Source organism: Juglans regia, chromosome 4 (assembly GCF_001411555.2).
Source record: "Juglans regia cultivar Chandler chromosome 4, Walnut 2.0, whole genome shotgun sequence".
NCBI lineage: Eukaryota > Viridiplantae > Streptophyta > Magnoliopsida > Fagales > Juglandaceae > Juglans > Juglans regia.
Window position 1 is genome coordinate 26,094,809 of NC_049904.1, and position 5,656 is coordinate 26,100,464.

Genomic DNA, 5,656 nt, shown 5'->3' on the forward strand with positions numbered 1-5,656 from the left:
AAAAGAAGTTGGCGTCGAACTAGGAGGGGCTGCATGATGGTGAACTCTGGAGGCTGGACGCAGCGAGGATACAAGGCAGTCTTCAAAAAAAAAAAAGATGAAAACGTGTGTCTATACGGGTGATAAGAAAAACCCTTAAGTTTGAAAAGAGAAAGACGTGCACCATGTAGTGTCGTGCGTGGGAGAAAAAAAAACAGAAAAGAAATAGAAAATAAAATAAAATAAAACAATAACAATTAAAGTCCAACAATAAAATTATTCATTAAAGCAAAACGCAAATTTAAAAACAAACATTAAATAATAACACCAAAGCACATCCAAATAAATTTCACAACTTAAAAATTATAAAATAAATCCAACAAGAAAAATTCGATAAATTTTTAAAACAAGAACAATAATATTTAAATTAATTATAAAAAAAAATCTTCCACATAAAATAAATAAATACGCTAAAAAAAAATACGGAGTATTACAGCAGCTCATTATCTTGCTAAATATGCGAGAAATGTTGATAGAATCAATATGTGGTGGGATTGTATTCTGAACTTTTTATCTCAAACCTTATGGTTTGATTTATGTTTGTAATTCCTCTTTTGCTTAATGAAGTTCATGGTTTGTTAAAAAAAAAAAAAATTGCCTGAATCTTCTCTGAATTAAATGGGACACGGACCATGTTTTATGCCAGAAAAAGATTATTTATCTTGATGTCAGGTTAAACTTTTGACATAACTAGGGATGTTATAAAATATCAAAGTAGAGGTTTTAAATTTGAACTCTAGTTAACTCTTAACGTTATCCCATTTAAAATATATTCTAAAACGTTGAAGAAGGGAGAGTGTTAACATATAAAATAAAACATTACTAAGATTTACATTTATAGGTCATTTAAAGTACGACATCTTAAAATCTGTGGATGAAAAACAATAAGAACATTTCCCATATTTCGAAAGCTAGGATTTAAATTACTAGAGCTTAATTGAGCAGCCATTCATCGAGCTCCAAGCTCGGAAATGGTAATGTCGTTTTTAGAAGCAGGTGCTCCAGCAGAACTTGAGGGATCCTCACCAGAATCTATAATTCTTCTATTGATAAATGCAGGCTTGTTGGGAGAAGGAACATTTGCTTCATTTCCCAGCATGAACACAACTTCTAGCATGGTTGGCCGATCCGCAGCTTGTTCTTGCACGCATAAAAGCCCAATTTGAATACATCTCAGAACTTCATAAGCAGGATATGATGCCTCATCACCCAATGAAGAATCGACTATATCCAGGGCTTTACCTTCTTTCCATTGGTCCCATGCCTGGAGCAGTAGAAGAGTGATATCCTAGAGTCAGTTTCTATATATGAAAAAAAAAAAATATATATATATATATATATATATATATATAGTTTGCTTACATGTCCAATCAAGTTTAGGCAAGGGCTTCCAACATAAAAATGGTTATTTCTCTTGCCACTAATTATCTCTAGTGCTAAGACACCATAGCTGAAGACATCTGATTTTGTAGAATATAATCCTTCCATTGCATACTCTGGTGACATGTATCCACTGAAATTCCATGAGAAGAAAATACTGATGCTTATAGTCCATTAACTTCTACTTTTAGCACTTGTGTGTGTGTGTGTGTGTGTGTGTGTGTGTGTGAGAGAGAGAGAGAGAGAGAGAGAGAGAGAGATACTATGTGCCAACAGGTCTATTTGTATTTGCTTCAATTTGGTCATCCCCAAACATTCTAGCCAGACCAAAATCTGAAATTTTTGGGGTCATTGCTGCATCTAGTAGTACATTGCTTGCTTTTAGATCCCTATGGATGATCTTCAGTCTTGAATCTTGGTGAAGATATAATACTCCTCTAGCAATCCCAACAATAATTTCGAATCGCCTCCTCCAGTCCAAAAGTTGTCTTCTTATTTCGTCTGAACCAAACATTGAAAACTTCCATTAATAATGCATAGTGAAAATAGTTCTACAAAAGAGTATATTCCAATCAAAATGCAACAAAACCATTATAATCTACAAAATATTGGGCTTTTTAACATATGTTAGTGTTTATCTACAAAATATTTTGTCACATATGTTCTCTAGCTACAAAGCAGTAATCAAATGGTACTTAAAAGCGATTGTTTATTGAAGAGAAGCCATACCAAAGATGAAAAAGTCTAGGCTTTTGTTTGGCATGTATTCATAGATCAACATCCTCTCTTCTTTATGAATACTACAACCAAAAAGCCTAACAAGATTCCTATGCTGCAATTTTGCTATAAGCATAACTTCGTTCCTAAATTCTTCTGTGCCCTGTCTTGAATTTTTTGAGTGCTTTTACGGCTATTTCCCGTCCATTGGTTAGTTGACCCTGCATTTACAAACAAGACTTGAATAGTTTATGATATATCATTACGAGAGTTTCTGTCAGTACTTATCAAAGTTGATTCAATCATATCTTCCTATTTGAGTCCTAACTCTATAATGAGAAACGTGTACCTTGTAGACTGGGCCAAAACCACCTTGTCCAAGCCTATTAGCAGGGGAGAAGTTGTCTGTGGCAGCAACAACGGTGCTTAGTTCAAAAAATGGTAAATCTGATTTTCCTCTTCTTTCATCAAGTTTTGGAGAATCTTGAAAGGGTATCGAACTGGCATCGTTGAGCAACACGGGTTGGTTGGCGCTCCCTGTCCAATCATGCATGGTTACAAAAGATGGCTACTACAATATTGTTGGGCAATTTAAAGGAACAAAACAAAGGAATATTCTATAGTTCTTAGTTTATAATTAAATTGATCTTGTCCATGCATAATAATTGAATTAGAAATACGAAAATAATCATGCATGGTTACAAAAGATGTACCTTTTCTCTTTATTACAAAAAGCACAAAGACGAAAATGAGAAATGAAGTAACAAGCATGGCCACCACCGTGATTGCCAGCCTTTTCTTACTAGCAAAGAACCCTGCTGCTGGCTTCCTTGAATGATATAGACCTGTGAAGAAAGGGAATTTTACTTATGTAAAAGAAATTCTTTCAGTTATTGTCTAGTTTGAAGGCCGCCTTAATAAGCCGAAGAAAGAAAAACACATGAAGTGGCCTTAATTTCTAGCTTGACCTCCCGAATTCAGGTGAAAAATTGATCAATACCTAACTCAACCGCATCCACACGTACATACAAACTTTGGCCACCGCCATCTGCATACACTCTTGTATCAATCAGATCACCATTCCAGTTCATGCAGCCCCCCGCTTCCTCCCGCGGAGACAGACTTGCATACGCCGTGCAAGAACAATTATGTAGGCACAATTGCTTACACGCTTCGATACTCAAACCAGTCTGAACTCGTGCTGCTGAAGTATTCGGAACTTTCACATTGGCAACCTTCACAAACCCTTCGCCGCTCCCGCACAAGGATGCCGCCCCACGCTTCCTCACGCACCCGCCTGATGCATTTCTCTGCAGCCCTGGCAAACAGCTGCACTCGAACCCACTACCAACCGTATTGCATTTCCCAAAAGCACCACACTTTCCGTAAATGTCACACTGGTCAAAAGGCGTCCTAGCAAGCGATTCCCATTTATTGGCTCCCTCCGTGTACACAAACCGTTGGATGAAACCAGACTCGTTTATCACTAATGTTGACAGCAGTGTTGGGTAAAGAATACCCCAAATAAATGTAATCTCGTTCTCGTTGTCCTCAAAACTGAAATTCAAGAGCCTACTATGCCCCAATACCCGGACTCCACACCATCCTTCGCCATTACAATGACCACTACGCCACAATGGAACCTTACCCTCGTACAAGAAGAACTGAGGGGAGCCATTGCTGTCCATCTTTAACGACCAGTTTCCGGTTCCAGGGTCGTCTTTGGACTTCCAAGATGTCAGGAACTGGTTCAGGCCAGTTCTTCGGTCCAGCCCAAGTTTCATTTTTGGAAGCCAGGTATTCGTTGGATAGTCAAAGCTTTGCCATAGTGCCATCTTTCTTTCATCATCATGTGTCAAGATTAGATTTCCTGAATCCAAGAGCTGAGCGATGGTACTAATATTGTTCTTTGATTTTGAAACAATATCTGTGGACCAGATGTGTTGGCTCTGATCTTTGACACTGAGTACTAGGTTTCCATGAACATCGATTGAGAGAACTCCAGACCTGTTGTTAATAGGATTGTCTCTGTTTGCTACCCACACCTTGGCCTGTCCCGGAGCACTGTAAAACCAAATTCCGACGTAACGGTGGGTGGACTTGCCGGGACTAAAGAAACCAAGCGCAAATTTTTTTCCGTGGGATACCAAAACATCACCATCTGTAACAGGTTGACTGACAATTATGGTGTCCAGTGAAGTGCCACACCGGAGAAGAAGGAATTGAAGCAACGTGTGCAGAAAGAGAAACAGAAACCTTTTTACAAAATACATGATCATGGACAGTACTGAGGTTGCAGATTCTGTCAATCATGGTATTATGTTTCATTCGTGATCAATTTATGTTCTCAGAAGTAGACCCCGCCATTGACGTGGTCAGATATTAGTCCCGGCATGCGTGGGTTGACTGCAGGTACGTATATGAATACGATCACCCGTAATTTCGGTCTGAATAATGCTTAATAAATGTATCAACCTACTCCTTGACCTAGTGTTTACGTGCATCTGTATCTTTTATAGATAAAGATATCTACTCTAGGTTATCCAATCACGAAGAAAATTGTAATATGTATCATACATGATTTTCTTTTTCACCAACTAGCTAGTCTAATTCACGTATCCCCAATGCATTAATGCACCCAGCCCCTTGAACCACTCCACTTGTAGCTGCTAGCATTGCCATTCGTCCGAATTCTAATCACATTTATACCTGTGGCTAAGTCATAGGACCGGGTGAAGGTTGGCTGGTATTAATTGAAACTCAATCGTGCACATGACCTACGACGTTAACCCAGAGGACATGATTTTTGAAAGCGACTCTCTTCTTGTCATCTTCGTTGTTCAGCACCTCCAATTCGTCTTGTTTTAAGACTATCCATCCATATATCCTCCATTAACCCATCCAAAGCTCACCAAATTTTGTCCCACACAACTTGATCAACTGCATGTAGTCATGGGAAGCGGGCCCCCAGAATCTGGCTGCCGCACAATCTGCCCAATCCTTAAGAATAACGGGCAAAACATCTGCCCATGATTACCTTGGACAGACAAGCAGGTTTCAAGTTAAAAGTAAGGAAAGTTGGGGGAGGGCAGGTAAAGCCCACCTCATTCTACCCACCTGTCCATATTACACACACACAGACAAAATCCTAAAGTTCTAAACCTAATACCCAGCTGTCGTCTCTCTCTCCGCCTCCGCCTCCTCCCCTTTCTTCTTCTTCATTTCTTGTCTTTCTTTTCTATTATCTTCCTCCCCATTCTTTTCTCCACACCCTATTCTTCTTTCTCATTCTTTTTTTTTTTTTTTTTGTTTACTTTCTACTTCTTCTTCCTCTGCCCATCAATAAAACCCTAAATCTGCCTGTTTGCCTCTCATTCTTCTTTTTCTTGGTGTCTTCTTTATCTTCTTTTCCTTCTAGGTTTGGTTCGGTTTTCATTGGTTGTTTGGTTGGTTACTTGATTATGTTTTCGTTAGAGTTTGAGAGCGAAGGAGCAGCCGAGACATGGATCTGGTGGTTTCT

The 5,656-nt window shown here is 38.8% G+C and overlaps 1 pseudogene; it reads right to left on the reverse strand.

Moving 5' to 3' along the window:
* Window positions 1-846: 846 nt before the first annotated feature.
* On the reverse strand, window positions 847-4,433 carry LOC108981109 (annotated as a pseudogene).
* Window positions 4,434-5,656: the final 1,223 nt, after the last annotated feature.